This window comes from Rhinopithecus roxellana, chromosome 20, assembly GCF_007565055.1.
Source record: "Rhinopithecus roxellana isolate Shanxi Qingling chromosome 20, ASM756505v1, whole genome shotgun sequence".
Lineage (NCBI taxonomy): Eukaryota > Metazoa > Chordata > Mammalia > Primates > Cercopithecidae > Rhinopithecus > Rhinopithecus roxellana.
Genome location: NC_044568.1, coordinates 15,941,827 through 15,957,039, shown reverse-complemented (window position 1 = coordinate 15,957,039; position 15,213 = coordinate 15,941,827).

Genomic DNA, 15,213 nt, shown 5'->3' with positions numbered 1-15,213 from the left:
GCTGTCCCCAGAGGTGGAGACTACAGAGACAGGCAGGCTTCCTTGAGCTGCTGTGAGCTCCACCCAGTTCGAGCTTCCCAGTGGCTTTGTTTACCTACTTAAGCCTCAGCAATGGCTGGCGCCCCTCCCCCAGTCTCGCCACTGCCCTGCGGATAGATCGCCGCAGACTGCTGTGTTAGCAGTGAGGGAGGCTCCGTGGGCATGGGACCCTCCCGGCCAGGTGTGGGATACACTCTCCTGGTGTGCCTGTTTGCTTAAAGCGCAGTATTGGGGTGGGAGTTCCCCGATTTTCCAGGTATTGTGTGTCTCAGTTCCCCTGGCTAGGAAAACGGATTCCCTTCCCCCTTGCGCTTCCAGGTGAGGTGATGCCTCGCCCTGCTTCAGCTCTCGCTGGTCAGGCTGCAGCAGCTGACCAGCACCGATTGTCCGGCACTCCCTAGTGAGATGACCCCAGTACCTCAGTTGAAAATGCAGAAATCACCGGTCTTCTGTGTCGCTTGCGCTGGGAATTGGAGACTGGAGCTGTTCCTATTCGGCCATCTTGCTCCGCCCCCCTAAAATACTTTTTAAAAAGTATTTTAAAACCCTAAATTTTACTTTAAGAAGTATTTAGTAATACTTTTTTTTAGAGTTCTTTTTTGGAGATTTTTAAAAAATTAATTAAGTTATTAATTTTATTATACTTTAAGGTCTAGGGTACATGTGTACTATGTGCAAGTTTGTTACATATGTATATATGTGCCATGTTGGTGTGCTGCACCCATTAACTCGTCATTTACATTAGGTATTTCTCTTAAGGCTATCCCTCCCCCCTCCCCCTACCCCACTACAGGCCATGGTGTGTGATGTTCCCCACCCTGCGTCCAGGTGTTCTCATTGTACAGTTCCCACCTATGAGTGAGAACATACAGTGTCTGGTTTTCTCTGCTTGTCATAGTTTGCTCAGAATGATGGTTTCCAGCCTTATCCATGTCCCTACAAAGGACATGAACTCATCCTTTTTTGTGGCTGCATAGTATTCCATGGTGTACATGTGCCACATTTTCCTAATCCAGTCTATCATTGATGGACATTTGGGTTGGTTCCAAGTCTTTGCTATTGTGAATAGTGCCGCAACAAACATATGTGTGCAAGTGTCTATATACTAGCATGATTTATAATCCTTTGTGTATATACCCAGTAATGGGATGGCTGGGTCAAATGGTATTTCTAGTTCTAGATCCTTGAGGAATTGCCACATGGTCTTCCACAATGGTTGAACTAGTTTACACTCCCACCAACAGTGTAAAAGTGTTTCTATTTCTCCATATCCTCTCCAGCACCTATTGTTTCCTGACTTTTTAATGATTACCATTCTAACTGGTGTGAGATGATATCTCATTGTGGTTTTGATTTGCATTTCTCTAATGGCCAGTGATGATGATTATTTTTTCATGTGTCTGTTGGCTGCATAAATGGCTTCTTTGGAGAAGTGTCTGTTTATATCCTTCGCCTACTTTTTGATGGGGTTGTTTGTTTTTTTCTTGTAAACTTGTTTAAGTACTTTGTAGATTCGGGATATTAGCCTTTTGTCAGATGGGTAGATTGCAAAAATTTTCTCCCATTCTGTAGGCTGCCTGTTCACTATGTGGTAGTTTCTTCTGCTCTGCAGAAGCTCTTTAGTTTAATTAGATCCCATTTGTCAATTTTGGCTTTTGTTGCCATTGCTTTTGGTGTTTTTGACGTGAAGTCCTTGCCCATGCCTATGTCCTGAATGGTATTGCCTAGATTTTCTTCTAGGGTTTTTATGGTTTTAGGTCTGACATTTAAGTCTTTAATACATCTTGAATTAATTTTTGTATAAGGTGGAAGGAAGGGATCCAGTTTCAGCTTTCTACATATGGCTAGCCAGTTTTTCCAGGACCATTTATTAAATAGGGAATCCTTTCCCCATTTCTTGTTTTCGTCAGGTTTGTCACAGATCAGATGTTTGTAGATGTGTGGTATTATTTCTGAGGTCTTTGTTCTGTTCCATTGGTCTATATTCTCTGTTTTGGTACCAGTACCATGCTGTTTTGGTTACTGTAGCCTTATAGTATAGATTGAAGTCAGGTAGCATGGTGCCTCCAGCTTTGTTCTTTTTCCTTGGGATTGTCTTGGCAATGCAGGCACTTTTTTGGTTCCATATGAACTTTAAAGTAGTTTTACAATTCTGTGAAGAAAGTCATTGGTAGCTTGATGGGGATGGTATTGAATCCATAAATTACCTTGGGCAGTATGGCCATTTTCATGACATTGATTCTTCCTATCCATGAGCATGGAATGTTCTTCCATTTGTTTGTGTCTTTATTTCGTTGAGCAGTGATTTATAGTTTGTAGTTCTCCTTGAAGAGGTCCTTTACATCCCTTGTAAGTTGGATTCCTAGGTATTTTATTCTCTTTGAAGCAATTGTGAATGGGAGTTCACTCATGATTTGGCTCTCTGTTTGTCTGTTATTGGTGTATAGGAATGCTTGTGATTTTGCACACCGATTTTTTATCCTGAGACTTTGTTGAAGTTGCTTATCAGCTTAAGGAGATTTGGGGCTGAGACAATGGGGTTTTCTAAATATACAATCAAGTCATCTGCAAACAGGGACAATTTGACTTCCTCTTTTCCTAATTGAATACCCTTTATTTCTTTCTCCTGCCTGATTGCCCTGGCCAGAACTTCCAACACTATGTTAATAGGAGTGGTGAGAAAGGGCATCCCTGTCTTGTGCCAGTTTTCAAAGGGAATGCTCCCAGTTTTTGCCCATTCAGCATGATATTGGCTGTGGGTTTGTCATAAATAGCTCATATTATTTTGAGATACGTCCCATCAATACCTAGTTTATTGAGTGTTTTTAGCATTAAGGGCTGTTGAATTTTGTCAAAGTCCTTTTCTGCATCTATTGAGATAATCATGTGGTTTTTGTCTTTGGTTCTGTTTATGTGATGGATTACATTTATTGATTTGCATATGTCAAACCAGCCTTGTGTCCCAGGGATGAAGCCAACTTGATCTTGGTGAACAAGCTTTTTGACTGCTGCTGGATTCGGTTTGTCAGTATTTTACTGAGGATTTTCGCATCAATGTTCATCAGGGATATTGGTCTAAAATTCTCTTTTTTTTTTTGTTGTGTCTCTGCCAGGCTTTGGTATCAGGATGATGCTGGCCTCATCAAATGAGTTAGGGAGGATTCCCTCTTTTTCTATTGATTGGAATAGTTTCGGAAGGAATGGTACCAGCTCCTCTTTGTACCTCTGGTAGAAATCGGCTGTGAATCCTTCTGGTCCTGGACTTTTTTTGGTTGGTAGGCTATTAATTATTGCCTTGATTTCAGAACCTGTTATTGGTCTATTCAGGGATTCAACTTCTTCCTGGTTTAGTCTTGGGAAGGTGTATGTGTCCAGGAATTTATCCATTTCTTCTAGATTTTCTGGTTTCTTTGCATAGAGGTGTTTATAGTATTCTCTGATGGTAGTTTGTATTTCTATGGGATTGGTGGTGATATCCCCTTTATCATTTTTTATTGTGTCTCTTTGATTCTTTTCTCTTTTCTTCTTTATTAGTCTTGCTAGTGGTCTATTTTGTTGATCTTTTCAAAAAACTAGCTCCTGGATTCGTTGAGTTTTTGAAGGTTTTTTTTGTGTATCGATCTCCTTCAGTTCTGCTCTGATCTTAGTTATTTCTTGCCTTCTGCTAGCTTTTGAATTTGTTTGCTCTTGCTTCTCTAGTTCTTTTAATTGTGATGTTAGGGTGTTGATTTTAGATCTTTCCTGCTTTCTCTTGTGGGCATTTAGTGCTACAAATTTTCCTCTACACATTGCTTTAAATGTGTCCCAGGGATTCTGATATATTGTGTCTTTGTTCTCATTGGTTTCAAAGAACATTTTTATTTCTGCCTTCATTTTGTTTTTTACCCAGTAGTCATTCAGGAGCAGGTTGTTCAGTTTCCATGTAGTTGTGTGGTTTTGAGTGAGTTTCTTAATCCTGAGTTCTAATTTGATTGCACTGTAGTCTGAGACAGTTTGTTGTGATTTCTGTTCTTTTACATTTGCTGAGGAGTGTTTTACTTCCAACTATGTGGTCAATTTTGGAATAAGTGCAATGTGGTGCTGAGAAGAATGTATATTCTGTTGATTTGGGGTGGAGAGTTCTGGAGATGTCTATTAGGTCTGCTTGATGCACAGCTGAGTTCAAGTCCTGGATATCCTTGTTAACTTTCTGTCTCATTGATCTGTCTAATATTGACAGTGGGGTGTTAATGTCTCCCATTATTATTGTGTGGGAGTCTAAGTCTCATTGTAGGTCTCTAAGGACTTGCCTTATGAATCTATGTGCTCCTGTATTGGGTGCATATATATTTAGGATAGTTAGCTCTTCTTGTGGAATTGATCCCTTTACCATTGTGTAATGACCTTCTTTGTCTCTTTGGATCTTTGTTGGTTTAAAGTCTGTTTTATCAGAGACTAGCATTGCAACCCAAGCTTTTTTGTTTGTTTGTTTTCCATTTGCTTGGTAGATCTTCCTCCATTCCTTTATGTTGAGCCTATGTGTGTCTCTGCATATGAGTTGGGTCTCCTGAATACAGCACACTGATGGGTCTTGACTCTTTAGCCAGTTGGCCAGTCTGTGTCTTTTAATTGGTGAATTTAGCCCATTTACATTTAGGGTTAATATTGTTATGTGTGAATTTGATCCTGTCATTATGATATTAGCTGGTTATTTTGCTCATTAGTTGACGCATTTTCTTCCTCGCAGTGATGGTCTTTACAATTTGGGATGTTTTTGCAGTGGCTGGTACCGCTTGTTCCTTTCCACGTTTAGTGCTTTGGTCAGGAGCTCTTGTAAGGCAGTCCTGGTGGTGACAAAAATCTCTCAGCATTCACTTGTCTGTAAAGCATTTTATTTCTCCTTCATTTAGGAAGCTTAGTTTGGCTGGATATGAAATTCTGGGTTTAAAATTCTTTTCTTTAAGAATGTTAAATATTGGCCCCCATCCTCTTCTGGCTTGTAGAGTTTCTGCTGAGAGATCCACTGTTAGTCTGATGGGCTTCCCTTTGTGGGTAACCCGACCTTTCTCTCTGACTACCCTTAACATTTTTTCCTTCATTTCAACATTGGTGAATCTGACAATTGTGTGTCTTGGAGTTGCTCTTCTCAAGGAATATCTTTGTGGTGTTCTCTGTATTTCCTGAATTTGAATGTTGGCCTGCCTTGCTAGGTTGAGGGAGTTCTCCTGGATAATATCCTGAAGAGTGTTTTCCAACTTGGTTCCATTCACCCCGTCACTTTCATGTATACTAATCAAACGTAGATTTGGTCTTTTCACATAGTCCCATATTTCTTGGAGGATTTGTTCATTTCTTTTCACTCTTTTTTCTTTAAACTCCTCTTCTCACTTCATTTCATTCATTTGATCTTCAATCACTGATACCCTTTCTTCCACTTGATTGAGTCAGCTATTGAAGCTTGTGCATGTGTTATGTAGTTCTTGTGCCATGGTTTTCAGCTCCATCAGGTCATTTAAGGTGTTCTCTGTGCTGTTTATTCTAGTTAGCCATTCATCTAATCTTTTTTCAAGGTTTTTAGCTTCTTTGCAATGGGTTTGAACATCCTGTTTTAGCTTGGAGAAGTTTGTTATTCGTGACCTTCTGAAGCCTACTTCTGTCAACTCATCAAAGTCATTCTCCATCCAGCTTTGTTCCATTGCTGTGAGGAGCTATGATCTTTTGGAAGAGAAGAGGCACTCTGGTTTTTAGAATTTTCAACTTTTTGCTCTGGTTTCTCCCCATCTTTGTGGTTTTATCTACCTTTGGTCTTTGATGATGGTGACCTACAGATGGGGTTTTGGTGTGGATGTCCTTTTTGTTGATGTTGATGCTATTCCTTTCTGTTTGTTAGTTTTCTTCTAACAATCAGGATCCTCAGTTTCAGGTCTGTTGGAGTTTGCTGGAGGTCCACTCCAGACCCTGTTTGCCTGGGTATCACCAGCAGAAGCTGCAGAACAGTAAATGTTGTTGCCTGATGCTTCCTCTGGAAGCTTCGTCTCAGAGGGGCACCTGGCTCTATGAGGTGTCAGTTGGCCCCTACTGGCAGATGTCTCCCAGTTAGGCTACATGGGGGTCAGGGACCCACTTAAGGAGGCAGTCTGTCCATTCTCAGAGCTCAAACTCCATGCTGGGAGAACCACTGCTCCCTTCAGAGTTGTCAGACAGGGACGTTTAAGTCTGCAGAAGTTTTTGCTGCCTTTTGTTCAGCTATGCCCTGCCCCCAGAGGTGGAGTATTCAGAGGCAGGCAGGCCTCATTGAGCTGTGGTGGGCTCCAACCAGTTCGAGCTTCCAGGCTGCCTTGTTTACCTACTCAAGTATCAGCAAAGGTGGACGCCCCTCCCCCCACCCAGGCTGCCACCTCGCAGATAGATGTCAGACTGCTGTGCTAGCAGTGAGCAAGGTTCCGTGGGCATGGGACCTGCCAAACCAGCCACAGTATACAATCTCCTGGTGTTCCATTTGCTAAGACCACTGGAAAAGTGCAGTATTAGGGTGGCAGTATCCCGATTTTCCAGGTACCATCTGTCATGACGTCCCTTAGCTAGGAAAGAGAAATTCCCCGACCCCTTGCACTTCCCCGGTGAGGCGATGCCCAGTCCTGCTTCGGCTCACCCTCTGAGGGCTGCACCCACTGTCCAACCAATCCCAGTAAGAGAACCAGGTACTTCAGTTGCAAATGCAGAAATCACCCGTCTTCTGCATCGATCATGCTGGGAGCTGCAGACTGGAGCTTTTCCTATTTGGTCATCTTCCTTCTGTTCCTCTTTTTACTCACTTGATAAACTGATAACAGGCTAAAACTTGATATTCTTTGAACTACATCTTACTGGTGTGTCCGACCACAGGGTCTCCCTGCTTAGTGACATGGGTGTATGTGGGAGACACTGTTCTCTGTCACTTTCACAGTGAGCTACTTAGGACTGGGTGCAAAGCCATTCTGTGGTTGTTTCAACTGCCAAAACAAGTGGATGCAGGCATTAGTTTTACATAAAATGGAAGGAAAATCAAGAAGATCATTCAAGTTTTAGGTTCTTACCTTGTCATGGTGGTACAGAGGGTTTGGCAACCCAGACACTAAGGAATTAAGCATATACAGGAGCAGAGAAAGAGATGTCACACACAACTCTTACAAGGAAAGGGCAGTGGTGGCTCCCCAGTGCCTAATAAACCTTGGTCTGACAACACGGTAAAAAATGCAAATGCAGTACAATATCCTGGGGGCATTAATTACTTTAGGGCATCTTGCTGCTGCCCTGTTAGACAGTAATTTGTTAATCCTTAGGATTTCCTGACAAGATAAGGTTTGTATGCTCTTGCTGCCTTTAAGTTACACAAAAGCTTCCAACGTTCCTGGAAATGTTATCAATTGCAATATATTTGGAAACCAAGCATTATATATCAATCACACTTCTTGAGTTTCAAATTATAACTAACTACCATAGCACACGAGGCCCTTGACAACCAGGCTGCCATTTATCTCTCCATGCTTGACCTCATGCATTACTCTTAGGCTCTCATTTACTCCAAGTCAGACTGAACTGTGTGCAGTACTTAGACCACTAAGCCTCTGTGGATCCCTCCCTTGCTTGTACGTAGCTAATGCAAGCTTCCAGACTCAGATTGGATTTTGCTTCTTTTAGGAAAATATTCCAGGCCTCTCTCACAAGGCCAGACTTAGTAAAAACTGACTATTTTTCTGGAGCACTTAGGGTTTATTTTAAATTCTAAATGACCTGAATTCTATGGATCCCTGAAAGAAACCGATTGAACAGTCAAATTAGGGTAACTTATGGGGGATTTCAAAAAGGGTCTACTTCATAAAGATGTGTGCAAGATCCAGGGAAACCACATGGGATACAGTACTCTGGGACTAGTAACAGTGAAGGCCATTACTACCTTTAGGCCAGAAGGAGGAAGTGGTTATCAGAATTCTGATAGGACAGTAACATTTCATTTCCTTGAAATGAGCTGTGATCTTCAACAAAGGGATGTAGTCAGCATAAGAACACTATAGGGAAAAAGTTAGGGTGATAAGTATTCTGACTTCATCCTCTTGCCATCCTCTGATCTCCTACTAGGTCTCCACATGAGCTGAAACCAATAGGACATAAGAGAGCAAGGAAAATACTGCCTAAATAGCCTCCCAAGACTGAAAGCAGGCTGAGTATAATGGCAGATTACATACAGAGAAACAATAATAAAAATGACAGCTAACTTCGTATGCAAAACAATAGAAGCCAGGAGATAATGGAAATGGTATATATAAAGTAGTACCAAAAAGCCCTCTCAATCCAGAACTTTATATTTAATAAAACTATGCTTCAAAATTAATGATTGAATAAAGAAATTTTCAAATCAACAAAGACAGAGACTTTCTCACATGCAGAACTACATTACAAAACATGTTAAATGAAGTTCTGGAGGGTGAAGCGAAATGACAGTAGATGGTGACTCAAATCTATAGGAAGGAATAAAGAACATGGGTAATAGTAAATAACTGGATAAATATAAAAGTCTGCATTTATTTTTTCCTCTAAATTTATTTAAAAGACATGTTACTATTTTATTTTATTTTATTGAAGAAAAAACTAATCTGCTTATTGGCAACATAGTATTTGGGAAGAAAACTTCAGGTTTAGAAACTCTAAGGACAAAGAACAGTGGGCACTAATGTGCGTATGGAATGCCAGGCCAATATCCAAGTGGAAAAGTAGGATCCCTCAATCATGGACTGAAATGCAGAGACCCACACTGATCTCAAGACAGTTATGATTTCCAAATCAAACAAGTATGTGACATGATTCTTTGCAGCAAAAATTATAAAGAGTTGCTACACTTGTAATAATGTAGCTATATACATGATAATTGCACAAATAATTGGAGTTATAAATGGAACTATAATGTTGAGAGTTCCTATATTGTATATGAAGTATTGCAATACTGAGAAGATTTTGATAAGTTGTATAATGTAAACCCTACAGCAATCACCAAATAATAATACAAAGAGGAATAGATAAAAATCCAATAGATGAGTTAAAATGAATCTTAAAGGCCATTCATTTAATCTAAATAAAGAAAAAAATACACAAGAAAGAAAAGATGGCAAAATGGTATACATAAATCCAACTGTGTCAATAATTATAATAAATGTAAATAAACTAAGCACTCAAAAGGCAGAGAATGTCAGTACTGGATACAAAACAAGACCCACTTATAGGGTATCTAGAAAAGATATTCTTTAAATATATAGACATAAATAGGTTGAAAGTAAATGGTTTTGTGTGTTGGAGTCTAGTTCAGGAGCTCAGTCTAAAACAATGGCCTCCCACAAATTTTATTTAACATTTCCTAAATAAGCAATTAAATTTATGCATTTTTCTCTAAACACTACTTTCATTGCTTTCCACAAATTTTGTATTTGCATTGTCATTCAGTTTCAAATATTTTCTAATTCCTCTTTTAATTTTCTCTTTGACTTTTGGCTTGTTTAGAAGTTAATTGTCTAACTGTAGAATAGTTGGAGTCACTTGTGCTGAGTACCACATAATCAAACTGAAATGGTAAGGAAGCAGGAAAATCTCCAAACAGACCAGTTATTTCTAAAAATAGGAGATTCACAGCAACCAATCAGAAAGACCAGTTAACCTGAGCTGGTATAATAATGAAATCCCTTGCTTTAACCTTTCCAAGGAAAGCTGCATGGAAGTAACCTGATTTTTACCAATTTGCCTTTTGTACTGCTCTGTTTCTTTGTTCCTGCTCAACCTACTTTATGAAAATAACCATTCAGCCATGTTCAACAGAGCAATTTTCTATTTTTTTTAATAGATGGGGTGCTTCCTGATTCAGGAATCACTAATAAAAGACAGTTAGATCTTTAAACTCAATTCATTGAAATTTTGTTTTTGGCAGAAATGAAATAATGCTTAAAATCAATTATCTTAAAATCCATGTTAAGTGGCTAGAAAAAATACGAGCAAATGAAAACCAAAACTTGAAGAAAGGTAATAAGAAAGATAAGAACACAAATCTATTGAAAAGAAAATAAGCAACAGTTATAATTCATAAAGTATAAGATATACTTTATAAATGTCAGCAATAAGAGAGAGGCTACGACTTAGATTCTGCAGATATCAAAGGAATAACACAGGAATATTATGAGCAACTTTATTGTAATAAAATGAAAAGCTTGGATGAAATAAACAAATTCCTTGAAAATCACAACCTATAAAATTAAAAATGATGACACCATCAAATGTTGGTACGACTGTAGAGTGATCATGGCTCTTATCCATTGCTGATGGGAATGTAAATGGGTAAAGCTATTTTAGTTTCTTATAAAGGTAAACCTACAGTCACTTAATGACCTATTGATATTTCTAGGTATTTGCTCTAGAGAAGTATAAATGGAGGTCCACAAAAACACATCACCTAACACAGGAGTGCCCAGGTTCACAAAGCAAGTTCTTAGAGACCTACAAAGAGACTTAGACTACCACACAATAATAAGTTGGTACTGGCAGTAATAGATAGATCATCGAGGCAGAAAATTAATAAAGATATTCAGGTCCTGAATTCAACATTGGACCAAAGGGATCTGATAGACATCTACAGAACGCTCTATGCAAAAACAACAGAGTATACATTCTTCTCACTACCACATGGCACATACTCTAATGTCAACCACACTATCAGATATAAAACAATCCTCAACAAATGCAAAAGAACTGAAATCATACCAAGCACACTGTCAGACCACAGCACAATAAAAATAGAAATCAATAATTTAAAAATCAGTCAAAATTATTCAGTTACATAGAACTTAAACAACCTACTCCTAAATGACTGTAGGGTAAATAATGAAATTAAAGGAGAAATCAAGATGTTCTTTGAAACTAATGAGAACAAAGATGCAACATACCAGAATCTCTGGGACACAGCTAAATGCAGTATTAAGAGGAAAATTTAGGCCAGGTGCAGTGGCTCATACCTGTAATCCCAGCACTTTGGGAGGCCGAGGCGGGTTGATCATGAGATCAGGAGATCGAGACCATCCTGGCCACACGGTGAAACCCCTTGTCTACTAAAAATACAAAAATTAGCTGGGTGTGGTAGTGTGTGCCTGTAGTCCCAGCTACTCAGGAGGCTAAGGCAAGAAAATCGCTTGAACCCAGGAGGCAGAGGTTGCAGTGAGCCAAGATCACACCAATACACTCCAGCTTGGGTGACAGAGGAAGACTCCATCTCGAGAGAGAGAGAGGAAAAAAAAAAAAGGAAAAATTTATAGCACTAAATGCCCACATCAAAAAGTTAGAAAGATCTCAGATTAACAACCTAACATTACCATTATGACTAAAAGAAATAGAGAAAGAAGATCAAACCAACCCCAAAGCTAGCAGAAGGCAAGAAAACCAAAATCAGAGCTGAATTGAAGGAGACCAAGACACGAAAAACCATTTAAAAGATAAACAAATCCAGGAATTTGTTTTTGGGAAAACAAAATAGTAAGATAGATAGGCTGACAGCTAGGCTAATAAAGACAAAAAGAGAGAAGATCCAAATAAACACAATCAGAAATGACAAAGGGGAATATTACCACTGACCCCACAGAAATGCAAGTAATCATCAGAGACTACTATGAACACCTCTATGCACACAAACTAGAAAACCTAGAAGAGATGGATAAGTTTTTGGACACATACACCCTCCCAAAACTGAACCATGAAGAAATTGATTCCCTAAACATGTCAATAATGAGCTCTGAAATGGAATCAGTAATAAATAGCCTACCAACCAAAAAAAGCCCAGGACCAGACAGATTCACTGCTGAATTCTACCAGATGCACAAAGAGCGCGTACCATTCCTACTGAAACTATTCAAACAAATTGAGGAGGAAGGATTCCTCCCCAACTCCTTCTATGAGGCCAGCATCATCCTAATACCAAAACCTGGCAGAGACACATGAAAAAAAAGAAAATTTCAAGCCAATATGCTCGATGAATATTGATGCAAAAATCCTCAACAAAATACTGGCAAACTGAATCTGGCAGCACATCAAAAAGTGAATCCACCACAATCAAGTAGGCTTTATCCCTGGGATGCAAACTTGGTTCAACATATGCAAATCAATAAATGTGACTCATCATATAAACAAAACTAAGGACAAAAATTATAAGACTACTTCAATAGATGCAGAAAAGACTTTCGATAAAATTCAACATTTCTTCATGTTATAAACCCTCAATAAACTAGGTATTGAAGGAACATACCTCAAAATAATAAGAGCCGTGTATGACAAATCCACAGCCAACATCATACTGAATGAACAAAAGCTGGAAGCGTTCCCCTGAAGAACTGGCAGAAGACAAGAATGTTCTCTCTCACCACTCCTATTCAACATAGTATTGGAAGTCCTGGCCAGAGCAATCAGGCAAGAGAAAGAAATAAAAGCCATGCAGATAGGATGAGAGGAAGTCAAATGATCCCTGTTTGCTGATGACATAATTCTATATATAGAAAATCCCATAGCCTTGGCCCAAAAGTTCCTTCAGCTGATAAGCAACTTCAGCAAAGTTTCAGGATACAAAATTAACATACAAAAAGTTCCTACACACCAACAGCAGCCAAGCTGAGAGCCAAATCAGAAACACAATCCCATTTGCAATTACAACAAAATGCATAAAATACCTATGAATACAGCTAACCAGAGAAGTGAAAGATCTCTACAATGAGAATTACAAAACACTGCTCAAAGAAATCAGAGATGACACAAACAAATGGAAAAACATTTAATGCTCATGGATCAAAATAATCAATATCATTAAAATGGCCACACTGTCCAAAGCAATATACAAATTTAATATTATTCCTATCAAACTTCAATGACATTCTTCACAGAATATGATAAAGCTATTCTAAAATTCTTATGAAACCAAAAAAAAAGAGCATGAATAGCCAAGGCAATCATAAATAAAAAGGACAAAACTAGAGGCACATTACCTGACTTCAGAGTATGCTACAAGACCACAGTAATCAAAACAACATGGCACTGGTACGAAAATAGACACATAAACCAATGGAACAGAGTAGGAAGCCCAGAAATAAAGCCACACACTTACAACCATCTGATCTTTGACAAAGCTGACAAAAACAAGCGACGGGGAAAGGACTCCCTGTTCAATAAATGATGCTGGGATAACTGGCTAGCCATATGTAGAAGATTGGAACTGGACCCCTTCCTTACACCATCTACAAAAAACAATGCAAGGTGGATTAAAGACTTAAATGTAAAACCCAGAACTATAAAAACCCTGTAAGATAAGAAGTTAGGTGATACCGTCTGGACATAGGAACCGGCAAAGATTTTATGATGAAAATGCCTAAAGCAATCACCAAAAAGCAAAAATTGACAAATGGGATACAATTAAACTTAAGAGCTTCTGCACAGCAAAGGAAACTATTAACAGAGCAAATAGACAACCTACAGAATAGGAGAAAATATTTGCAAACTATGCATCTGACAAAGGTCTAATATCCAGCATCTATAAGGAATTTACACAAATTTGCAAGAAGAAAAACAAGTAACTCCATTAAAAAGTGAGCGAAGGAAATGAGCAGACACTTCTCAAAAGAAGACATATATGCAGCCAACAAGCATATGAAAAAAAGTTCAACATCACTGATCATTAGAGAAATGCAAATCAAAATCACAATAAGATACCATCGCACACCAGTCAGAATGACTATTATTAAAAAGTCAAAAACTAACAGAAACTGACAAGGTTGCAGAGAAAAATGAACACATGTACACTGTTGACAGGAGTGTAAATTAGTTCAGCCATTGTAGAAAGCAGTGTAGCAATTCCTCAAAGATCTAAAAACAGTGCTACCATTCAACCCAGAAATCCCATTACTATGTATATACCCAAAGGAATGTAAATCATACCATAAAGACATGCACATGTATGTTCATTGCAGCACTATTCATAATAGCAAAGATTATTAATGGTAGATGGGATAATGAAAATGTGGTACACATACAACACGGAATACTATGCATCCATAGAAAAGAATGAAATCATGTCCTTTGCAGGAAAATTAATAGAGCTGAAAGCCATCATCCTGAGCAAATTAACGCAGGAACGGAAAACCAAATACCGCACGTTCTCATGTGTAAGTGGGAGCTAAATGATGAGAACACATGGACACAAAGAGGGGAACAACAGACCTGGGGCCTGCTTCAGGGTGGAGGGCAGAAGGGGGAAAGGATCAGAAAAAATAACTATTGGCTACTAGATTTAGTACCTGAGTGACGGAGTGATCTGTACAACAAACCCCAGTGACACGAGTTTACCTATATAATAAACCTACACATGTACCCCTGAACCTAAAACAAAAGTTAAAAGAAAACACTTGTACATGAATGTTCAAAACAGATTCTGTGAATACTCTTATTCATAATAGGAAAAACTCAAAACAATCCAAATATCTATCATTAGGAAAACAGATAAACAAACTGAGATATATTCATACAATATAATCCTACTCTGCAATAGTATTCGTCAACATAGATGAATCTCATAGATAATGCAAAGGAAGCTGGACACCAAAGGGTGCATATTTTATGTACTTAAAGCATGTACTGTATAATTTCATTTATATGAATTTCTAGAACAGGCAAAGCTAATTTGTGGTGATAGAAATTAAAACAGTAGTTGTCTCTGTGGTGATAAGGATTATTGGCTGCAAATAGACTTTAGGGAACTTTTTGAAATAAGAGTGTGGTTTACATGGGTGTTTCCAGATAGATTTTTGCATTCCATTGTTTACATATTTTAATTAAAATACCTATAAAAATAACAAAAATGCATGAACAAACTTTTCTCAGTCAGAAGTTTTATAATATTCCCTCTTCTTTGTGTATTTCCATTTCACAAGTTTTTGCTTTAAAATCTTTTATTTATCACCCTATCATGATATTCTTAGTTTTTATGTAAATTGAGGCCATAAGCATTAAAACGTCTTCTGTATTGAATGTGTTGAATGGAATGTATTATATATTTTACTACTATCAAATACAACAGCAAACTTTCATTGGAAGTGCATCTTTTTATGAGATGAGCAGGATTTCTTTCTAATTAGTTCATGCATCTGT